Genomic DNA, 11,243 nt, shown 5'->3' with positions numbered 1-11,243 from the left:
ATACTTTCACCTGACCATCTGTTGTTTCATAGCTGAGTATTTGAATCCATCCTCCAAGAGGAAACCAGGAGACCTAGAACAGTAGAACCAGGTCTGTAGAGAATAGGGCCCCTATAGGCTAGATCCCTCAAACTCAACTCTGGACCTCGAAGCATCCCACTGCTTGGACCACCCTACATCCCACTGCTTGCCTCTGAAGCTAAGCAGGGTCAGTCCTGGTTGGTCCCTGGATGGAAGACCAAATGCTGCTGGAAGTAGAGTTGGAGGGCCAGTAGGAGGCATTCTTTCCTTTGGTCAAACAGACAAGAAATAGATCCCAGAGCAGTGATTGGGGACATTGCCTGGTGTAGGGTGTTGTTTATTGGATGTGATGTTAAATTAGTGTCCTGACTTCTGTGCTCACTAAAGATCCCATGGCACTTATCATCAGAGTAGTGATGTTAACCCTTGTGTCCTGGCTAAATTCCCAATCTGACCATCATGGCCACCTAATCATCCCCAGCTTCCAACTGGCTCATTCATCCCTCTCCTTTCCCCTGTAACTATTCACCAGGTCATTGCTGTAAATGAGAACGTGTTTTCAGTCAATTTACCTGGTAAAATAAGGGTTAACAAAAAAATTATGCTGAAGGTTCAATGTGACGCACACTCTAGGTGCAGAATATAGGGGGATGGGACAGGGGAGGGGATCATCCAATCTGTTGGTTCCAAATCTCTCTCTTTCATCCCATACAGCCTATTATCAATATGGTTACATAATGATTATCTTGCGAGAAATTAAATAATCTTGCATATTTAGCCGATGGCAGTATTTAATTGTAAATTTAATGAATGAAGAATGTGAATGAGCTGACAGATCGATCATTTCCACCCTCAGGTATTATAATACAATCTGTGAAGATATGAAAATGTCCTAAAATGTTTTCAACTTTAAAAGGAATAGTAAAAAATATGTGATGCTAAAAAACACCCCACATTTACAAGCAATAATATACGTTAATTTACATTATGCAAAATGTACCCATCATTATTCCTTGTGGAAAAACTCACCTGTCACGTGCGCGACCTGTGCGAGCCAAATGACCGCGAGAAGCCCAACTCCACAGCAGCAGAACCGCTGGAAGGGCCGCCGTCTCCCTGTCTGTACCGCCGCCTTCATTCCGAAATCGGACCCTCACCAGTCAAAACATATCCGTTGCAGTTACGGTCAGGTCGGTTTCCACTTTTCACAGCTTAATTGCACTAGGCTACACTTTCCTCTGCAACTTGAATGTCAAGTTAGTTGATTGTGTAAACCAGTGCTATATCCTCTCAGACTGTAGCCTACTCAATTCGGATTACAATATTTTATCCTGCCAAGGCGCACCGTGACATCCATGCCTTGAGATCACACAAGATTACACAAGAGGAGTGGGTGGATGCAGAAGTGATGACAGCACTTACAGCCTTCAGATCGGTAGACAGATTGAAAGGTCGGCGACAGCAGAATCCGGTTCAAACACGAGAGTTGAGGCGCTGGGTAGCGGTACGGTCTTTCTGCCTTGACACTATTACCACTCTGGTTGTGAAGTCGTGTCGGTCGTCGTGTTGTGCGCTGTGTTCGTGTGCGCCACTAGGCGGCGACATGCTCGGCGTCATTCAATGCATAGAGTGCAACAAAACAAAATCCTAACAGACTGTGCTGAGCCAATTTTCTAAGATAGCCTATATCCTCAAGCAACCAGTGTGGCAATTTGTCATTTGAACATAGTGATAGAAATTCTTCATGAGCTATGAATTTTAGGCCAAGGCTACTACTGTGCTACTGTAGTCAAACAACAAGAGTGATGTGTTTGGCAACGTGCAAAATTGGCCTGGTTTTAACATTTCACAGACATTATATCTGAAAAGGAGAGAGCCCCCCCACACACACATTGCTACACATCACCTGAAACACACTCACACACTCTCTCTCTCTACTAATCTGACACACACACACCAGTGCATGCTGTCTATGTTTACAGAACATCGGTGAGTCAAACCTGCATTAAAATTAAGCCCTTGAGCTATGTCTGACACGTTTTGCTCTGGCCCCTAGTGAAGATTCTGCCTGCAGCACCAACCCCAAATAAAGACATAAGACCTGGTATTGTTGTCATCAGCCCTTCTCCAGGTGTCAGGCCAGGGAAGATAAAGAGCTTCACCGCAGCTGGTGTTTAGGAAAGCTTTCCAGAGGACAAAGTCCAGGGAAGTGTTTTTGTTATGTTGTCTTGGTGTGTTACGAATCACACTTGTGTGGAATGAGATTTGGAAAATGTATTTGCCTTTCTTTACTGTATGCACTCGGGAAGACATGTAACATAGTCAAACACAGGCCTTAGTTTTCTGTAGAGTTGACTCTGTGTGTATGTACATGCGTGTGCACATGCAAGAGGAGGCAATATATAGTCAATTCCATTAAGTAAACACTTCCCTTCCTTTATTTAGTCCTACTGTCATTACACCACGTTGTCACTTTAGTTTCACATGCAGTAAAACTGCTCAGACTGATGGTAAAGCTTTCCATATGAACATTTTCATTCCAAAACACTATATATACATTTTCTGAAATGTTGGTAAATTAGCTTTTATTATTTAAAGAACTTTTGAAAGAGATTGGTTTGTTTTTTCACTACCTAATCATGGCATGTTCAATGACAGACAAGTATTTGTTTATTTCATTTCAGAGACACAAATGTATATATATTTTTTTTAAATGCTAGGTTTTACACAGTCAGATGTAACAAATAACTACATTTTTAATAAATAAATGTACAAATGATACATTTGTGACATCAATATTTAAGACATAAAAATAAATTAACAAATATGGTAATATGAGATCTGTAGAACATTTACAGTGTAGTCATTTAGCAGAGTCTCTTATCCAGAGACACTACAGAAGGAAGTCATTTAGCAGAGTCTCTTATCCAGGGACACTACAGAAGGAAGTCATTTAGCAGAGTCTCTTAGCCAGAGACACTACAGAAGGAAGTCATTTAGCAGAGTCTCTTATCCAGAGACACTACAGTAGGGAGTCATTTTGCAGAGGCTCTTATCCAGAGACACTACAGCAGGGAGTCATTTAGCAGTCTCTTATCCAGAGACACTACAGTAGGGAGTCATTTAGCAGTCTCTTATCCAGAGACACTACAGTAGGGAGTCATTTAGCAGTCTCTTATCCAGAGGCACTACAGTAGGGAGTCCTTTAGCAGTCTCTTATCCAGAGACACTACAGTAGGGAGTCATTTAGCAGAGTCTCTTATCCAGAGACACTACAGTAGGGAGTCATTTAGCAGAGGCTCTTATCCAGAGACACTACAGCAGGGAGTCATTTAGCAGAGGCTCTTATCCAGAGACACTACAGTAGGGAGTCATTTAGCAGTCTCTTATCCAGAGACACTACAGTAGGGAGTCATTTAGCAGAGTCTCTTATCCAGAGACACTACAGTAGGGAGTCATTTAGCAGAGGCTCTTATCCAGAGACACTGCAGTAGGGAGTCATTTAGCAGAGTCTCTTATCCAGAGACACTACAGAAGGAAGTCATTTAGCAGAGTCTCTTATCCAGGGACACTACAGAAGGAAGTCATTTAGCAGAGTCTCTTATCCAGGGACACAACAGAAGGAAGTCATTTAGCAGAGTCTCTTATCCAGAGACACTACAGTAGGGAGTCATTTTGCAGAGGCTCTTATCCAGAGACACTACAGCAGGGAGTCATTTAGCAGAGGCTCTTATCCAGAGACACTACAGTAGGGAGTCATTTAGCAGAGTCTCTTATCCAGGGACACTACAGAAGGAAGTCATTTAGCAGTCTCTTATCCAGGGACACAACAGAAGGAAGTCATTTAGCAGAGTCTCTTATCCAGAGACACTACAGTAGGGAGTCATTTTGCAGAGGCTCTTATCCAGAGACACTACAGCAGGGAGTCATTTAGCAGAGGCTCTTATCCAGAGACACTACAGTAGGGAGTCATTTAGCAGAGTCTCTTATCCAGAGACACTACAGAAGGAAGTCATTTAGCAGTCTCTTATCCAGAGACACTACAGTAGGGAGTCATTTTGTAGAGGCTCTTATCCAGAGACACTACAGCAGGGAGTCATTTAGCAGAGGCTCTTATCCAGAGACACTACAGTAGGGAGTCATTTAGCAGTCTCTTATCCAGAGACACTACAGTAGGGAGTCATTTAGCAGAGGCTCTTATCCAGAGACACTACAGTAGGGAGTCATTTTGCAGAGGCTCTTATACAGAGACACTACAGTAGGGAGTCATTTAGCAGTCTCTTATCCAGAGACACTACAGTAGGGAGTCATTTAGCAGAGGCTCTTATCCAGAGACACTGCAGTAGGGAGTCATTTAGCAGAGTCTCTTATCCAGAGACACTACAGAAGGAAGTCATTTAGCAGAGTCTCTTATCCAGGGGCACTGCAGAAGGAAGTCATTTAGCAGAGTCTCTTACCCAGAGACACTACAGTAGGGAGTCATTTAGCAGTCTCTTATCCAGACACACTACAGTAGGGAGTCATTTAGCAGAGGCTCTTATCCAGAGACACTACAGTAGGGAGTCATTTAGAAGAGTCTCTTATTCAGAGACACTACAGTAGGGAGTCATTTAGCAGTCTCTTATCCAAAGACACTACAGTAGGGAGTCATTTAGCAGAGTCTCTTATCCAGAGACACTACAGTAGGGAGTCATTTTGCAGAGGCTCTTATACAGAGACACTACAGTAGGGAGTCATTTAGCAGTCTCTTATCCAGAGACACTACAGTAGGGAGTCATTTAGCAGAGTCTCTTATCCAGACACACTACAGTAGGGAGTCATTTAGCAGAGGCTCTTATCCAGAGACACTACAGTAGGGAGTCATTTAGCAGAGTCTCTTATCCAGAGACACTACAGCAGGGAGTCATTTAGCAGAGTCTCTTATCCAGACACACTACAGTAGGGAGTCATTTAGCAGAGGCTCTTATCCAGAGACACTACAGTAGGGAGTCATTTAGCAGAGTCTCTTATCCAGAGACACTACAGTAGGGAGTCATTTAGAAGAGTCTCTTATCCAGAGACACTACAGTAGGGAGTCATTTAGCAGTCTCTTATCCAAAGACACTACAGTAGGGAGTCATTTAGCAGAGTCTCTTATCCAGAGACACTACAGTAGGGAGTCATTTTGCAGAGGCTCTTATACAGAGACACTACAGTAGGGAGTCATTTAGCAGTCTCTTATCCAGAGACACTACAGTAGGGAGTCATTTAGCAGAGGCTCTTATACAGCGACACTACAGTAGGGAGTCATTTAGAAGAGTCTCTTATTCAGAGACACTACAGTAGGGAGTCATTTAGCAGTCTCTTATCCAAAGACACTACAGTAGGGAGTCATTTAGCAGAGTTTCTTATCCAGAGACACTACAGCAGGGAGTCATTTAGCAGTCTCTTATCCAGAGACACTACAGTAGGGAGTCATTTAGCAGTCTCTTATCCAAAGACACTACAGTAGGGAGTCATTTAGCAGAGTCTCTTATCCAGAGACACTACAGCAGGGAGTCATTTAGCAGTCTCTTATCCAGAGACACTACAGTAGGGAGTCATTTAGCAGTCTCTTATCCAGAGACACTACAGTAGGGAGTCATTTAGCAGTCTCTTATCCAGAGGCACTACAGTAGGGAGTCCTTTAGCAGTCTCTTATCCAGAGACACTACAGTAGGGAGTCATTTAGCAGAGTCTCTTATCCAGAGACACTACAGTAGGGAGTCATTTAGCAGAGGCTCTTATCCAGAGACACTACAGTAGGGAGTCATTTAGCAGAGGCTCTTATCCAGAGACACTACAGTAGGGAGTCATTTAGCAGAGTCTCTTATCCAGAGACACTACAGTAGGGAGTCATTTAGCAGAGGCTCTTATCCAGAGACACTACAGTAGGGAGTCATTTAGCAGTCTCTTATCCAGAGACACTACAGTAGAGAGTCATTTAGCAGAGTCTCTTATCCAGAGACACTACAGTAGGGAGTCATTTAGCAGAGGCTCTTATCCAGAGACACTGCAGTAGGGAGTCATTTAGCAGAGTCTCTTATCCAGAGACACTACAGAAGGAAGTCATTTAGCAGAGTCTCTTATCCAGGGACACTACAGAAGGAAGTCATTTAGCAGAGTCTCTTATCCAGGGACACAACAGAAGGAAGTCATTTAGCAGAGTCTCTTATCCAGAGACACTACAGTAGGGAGTCATTTTGCAGAGGCTCTTATCCAGAGACACTACAGCAGGGAGTCATTTAGCAGAGTCTCTTATCCAGACACACTACAGTAGGGAGTCATTTAGCAGAGGCTCTTATCCAGAGACACTACAGTAGGGAGTCATTTAGCAGAGTCTCTTATCCAGAGACACTACAGTAGGGAGTCATTTAGCAGTCTCTTATCCAGAGACACTACAGTAGGGAGTCATTTAGCAGTCTCTTATCCAGAGACACTACAGTAGGGAGTCATTTAGCAGTCTCTTATCCAGAGGCACTACAGTAGGGAGTCCTTTAGCAGTCTCTTATCCAGAGACACTACAGTAGGGAGTCATTTAGCAGAGTCTCTTATCCAGAGACACTACAGTAGGGAGTCATTTAGCAGAGGCTCTTATCCAGAGACACTACAGTAGGGAGTCATTTAGCAGAGGCTCTTATCCAGAGACACTACAGTAGGGAGTCATTTAGCAGAGTCTCTTATCCAGATACACTACAGTAGGGAGTCATTTAGCAGAGGCTCTTATCCAGAGACACTACAGTAGGGAGTCATTTAGCAGTCTCTTATCCAGAGACACTACAGTAGAGAGTCATTTAGCAGAGTCTCTTATCCAGAGACACTACAGTAGGGAGTCATTTAGCAGAGGCTCTTATCCAGAGACACTGCAGTAGGGAGTCATTTAGCAGAGTCTCTTATCCAGAGACACTACAGAAGGAAGTCATTTAGCAGAGTCTCTTATCCAGGGACACTACAGAAGGAAGTCATTTAGCAGAGTCTCTTATCCAGGGACACAACAGAAGGAAGTCATTTAGCAGAGTCTCTTATCCAGAGACACTACAGTAGGGAGTCATTTTGCAGAGGCTCTTATCCAGAGACACTACAGCAGGGAGTCATTTAGCAGAGGCTCTTATCCAGAGACACTACAGTAGGGAGTCATTTAGCAGAGTCTCTTATCCAGAGACACTACAGAAGGAAGTCATTTAGCAGTCTCTTATCCAGAGACACTACAGTAGGGAGTCATTTTGTAGAGGCTCTTATCCAGAGACACTACAGCAGGGAGTCATTTAGCAGAGGCTCTTATCCAGAGACACTACAGTAGGGAGTCATTTAGCAGTCTCTTATCCAGAGACACTACAGTAGGGAGTCATTTAGCAGAGGCTCTTATCCAGAGACACTACAGTAGGGAGTCATTTTGCAGAGGCTCTTATACAGAGACACTACAGTAGGGAGTCATTTAGCAGTCTCTTATCCAGAGACACTACAGTAGGGAGTCATTTAGCAGAGGCTCTTATCCAGAGACACTGCAGTAGGGAGTCATTTAGCAGAGTCTCTTATCCAGAGACACTACAGAAGGAAGTCATTTAGCAGAGTCTCTTATCCAGGGGCACTGCAGAAGGAAGTCATTTAGCAGAGTCTCTTACCCAGAGACACTACAGTAGGGAGTCATTTAGCAGTCTCTTATCCAGACACACTACAGTAGGGAGTCATTTAGCAGAGGCTCTTATCCAGAGACACTACAGTAGGGAGTCATTTAGAAGAGTCTCTTATTCAGAGACACTACAGTAGGGAGTCATTTAGCAGTCTCTTATCCAAAGACACTACAGTAGGGAGTCATTTAGCAGAGTCTCTTATCCAGAGACACTACAGTAGGGAGTCATTTTGCAGAGGCTCTTATACAGAGACACTACAGTAGGGAGTCATTTAGCAGTCTCTTATCCAGAGACACTACAGTAGGGAGTCATTTAGCAGAGTCTCTTATCCAGACACACTACAGTAGGGAGTCATTTAGCAGAGGCTCTTATCCAGAGACACTACAGTAGGGAGTCATTTAGCAGAGTCTCTTATCCAGAGACACTACAGCAGGGAGTCATTTAGCAGAGTCTCTTATCCAGACACACTACAGTAGGGAGTCATTTAGCAGAGGCTCTTATCCAGAGACACTACAGTAGGGAGTCATTTAGCAGAGTCTCTTATCCAGAGACACTACAGTAGGGAGTCATTTAGAAGAGTCTCTTATCCAGAGACACTACAGTAGGGAGTCATTTAGCAGTCTCTTATCCAAAGACACTACAGTAGGGAGTCATTTAGCAGAGTCTCTTATCCAGAGACACTACAGTAGGGAGTCATTTTGCAGAGGCTCTTATACAGAGACACTACAGTAGGGAGTCATTTAGCAGTCTCTTATCCAGAGACACTACAGTAGGGAGTCATTTAGCAGAGGCTCTTATACAGAGACACTACAGTAGGGAGTCATTTAGAAGAGTCTCTTATTCAGAGACACTACAGTAGGGAGTCATTTAGCAGTCTCTTATCCAAAGACACTACAGTAGGGAGTCATTTAGCAGAGTCTCTTATCCAGAGACACTACAGCAGGGAGTCATTTAGCAGTCTCTTATCCAGAGACACTACAGTAGGGAGTCATTTAGCAGTCTCTTATCCAAAGACACTACAGTAGGGAGTCATTTAGCAGAGTCTCTTATCCAGAGACACTACAGCAGGGAGTCATTTAGCAGTCTCTTATCCAGAGACACTACAGTAGGGAGTCATTTAGCAGTCTCTTATCCAGAGACACTACAGTAGGGAGTCATTTAGCAGTCTCTTATCCAGAGGCACTACAGTAGGGAGTCCTTTAGCAGTCTCTTATCCAGAGACACTACAGTAGGGAGTCATTTAGCAGAGTCTCTTATCCAGAGACACTACAGTAGGGAGTCATTTAGCAGAGGCTCTTATCCAGAGACACTACAGTAGGGAGTCATTTAGCAGAGGCTCTTATCCAGAGACACTACAGTAGGGAGTCATTTAGCAGAGTCTCTTATCCAGATACACTACAGTAGGGAGTCATTTAGCAGAGGCTCTTATCCAGAGACACTACAGTAGGGAGTCATTTAGCAGTCTCTTATCCAGAGACACTACAGTAGAGAGTCATTTAGCAGAGTCTCTTATCCAGAGACACTACAGTAGGGAGTCATTTAGCAGAGGCTCTTATCCAGAGACACTGCAGTAGGGAGTCATTTAGCAGAGTCTCTTATCCAGAGACACTACAGAAGGAAGTCATTTAGCAGAGTCTCTTATCCAGGGACACTACAGAAGGAAGTCATTTAGCAGAGTCTCTTATCCAGGGACACAACAGAAGGAAGTCATTTAGCAGAGTCTCTTATCCAGAGACACTACAGTAGGGAGTCATTTTGCAGAGGCTCTTATCCAGAGACACTACAGCAGGGAGTCATTTAGCAGAGTCTCTTATCCAGACACACTACAGTAGGGAGTCATTTAGCAGAGGCTCTTATCCAGAGACACTACAGTAGGGAGTCATTTAGCAGAGTCTCTTATCCAGAGACACTACAGTAGGGAGTCATTTAGAAGAGTCTCTTATCCAGAGACACTACAGTAGGGAGTCATTTAGCAGTCTCTTATCCAAAGACACTACAGTAGGGAGTCATTTAGCAGAGTCTCTTATCCAGAGACACTACAGTAGGGAGTCATTTTGCAGAGGCTCTTATACAGAGACACTACAGTAGGGAGTCATTTAGCAGTCTCTTATCCAGAGACACTACAGTAGGGAGTCATTTAGCAGAGGCTCTTATACAGAGACACTACAGTAGGGAGTCATTTAGAAGAGTCTCTTATTCAGAGACACTACAGTAGGGAGTCATTTAGCAGTCTCTTATCCAAAGACACTACAGTAGGGAGTCATTTAGCAGAGTCTCTTATCCAGAGACACTACAGCAGGGAGTCATTTAGCAGTCTCTTATCCAGAGACACTACAGTAGGGAGTCATTTAGCAGTCTCTTATCCAAAGACACTACAGTAGGGAGTCATTTAGCAGAGTCTCTTATCCAGAGACACTACAGCAGGGAGTCATTTAGCAGTCTCTTATCCAGAGACACTACAGTAGGGAGTCATTTAGCAGTCTCTTATCCAGAGACACTACAGTAGGGAGTCATTTAGCAGTCTCTTATCCAGAGGCACTACAGTAGGGAGTCCTTTAGCAGTCTCTTATCCAGAGACACTACAGTAGGGAGTCATTTAGCAGAGTCTCTTATCCAGAGACACTACAGTAGGGAGTCATTTAGCAGAGGCTCTTATCCAGAGACACTACAGTAGGGAGTCATTTAGCAGAGGCTCTTATCCAGAGACACTACAGTAGGGAGTCATTTAGCAGAGTCTCTTATCCAGAGACACTACAGTAGGGAGTCATTTAGCAGAGGCTCTTATCCAGAGACACTACAGTAGGGAGTCATTTAGCAGTCTCTTATCCAGAGACACTACAGTAGAGAGTCATTTAGCAGAGTCTCTTATCCAGAGACACTACAGTAGGGAGTCATTTAGCAGAGGCTCTTATCCAGAGACACTGCAGTAGGGAGTCATTTAGCAGAGTCTCTTATCCAGAGACACTACAGAAGGAAGTCATTTAGCAGAGTCTCTTATCCAGGGACACTACAGAAGGAAGTCATTTAGCAGTCTCTTATCCAGGGACACAACAGAAGGAAGTCATTTAGCAGAGTCTCTTATCCAGAGACACTACAGTAGGGAGTCATTTTGCAGAGGCTCTTATCCAGAGACACTACAGCAGGGAGTCATTTAGCAGAGGCTCTTATCCAGAGACACTACAGTAGGGAGTCATTTAGCAGAGTCTCTTATCCAGAGACACTACAGAAGGAAGTCATTTAGCAGTCTCTTATCCAGAGACACTACAGTAGGGAGTCATTTAGCAGAGGCTCTTATCCAGAGACACTACAGTAGGGAGTCATTTTGCAGAGGCTCTTATACAGAGACACTACAGTAGGGAGTCATTTAGCAGTCTCTTATCCAGAGACACTACAGTAGGGAGTCATTTAGCAGAGGCTCTTATCCAGAGACACTACAGTAGGGAGTCATTTAGCAGTCTCTTATCCAAAGACACTACAGTAGGGAGTCATTTAGCAGAGGCTCTTATCCAGAGACACTGCAGTAGGGAGTCATTTAGCAGAGTCTCTTATCCAGAGACACTACAGAAGGAAGTC

The sequence above is a fragment of the Salvelinus namaycush genome, chromosome 26 (genome assembly GCF_016432855.1).
Source record: "Salvelinus namaycush isolate Seneca chromosome 26, SaNama_1.0, whole genome shotgun sequence".
In the NCBI taxonomy this organism is placed as follows: Eukaryota; Metazoa; Chordata; class Actinopteri; order Salmoniformes; family Salmonidae; genus Salvelinus; species Salvelinus namaycush.
Note: the sequence above shows the minus strand (reverse complement) of the source record.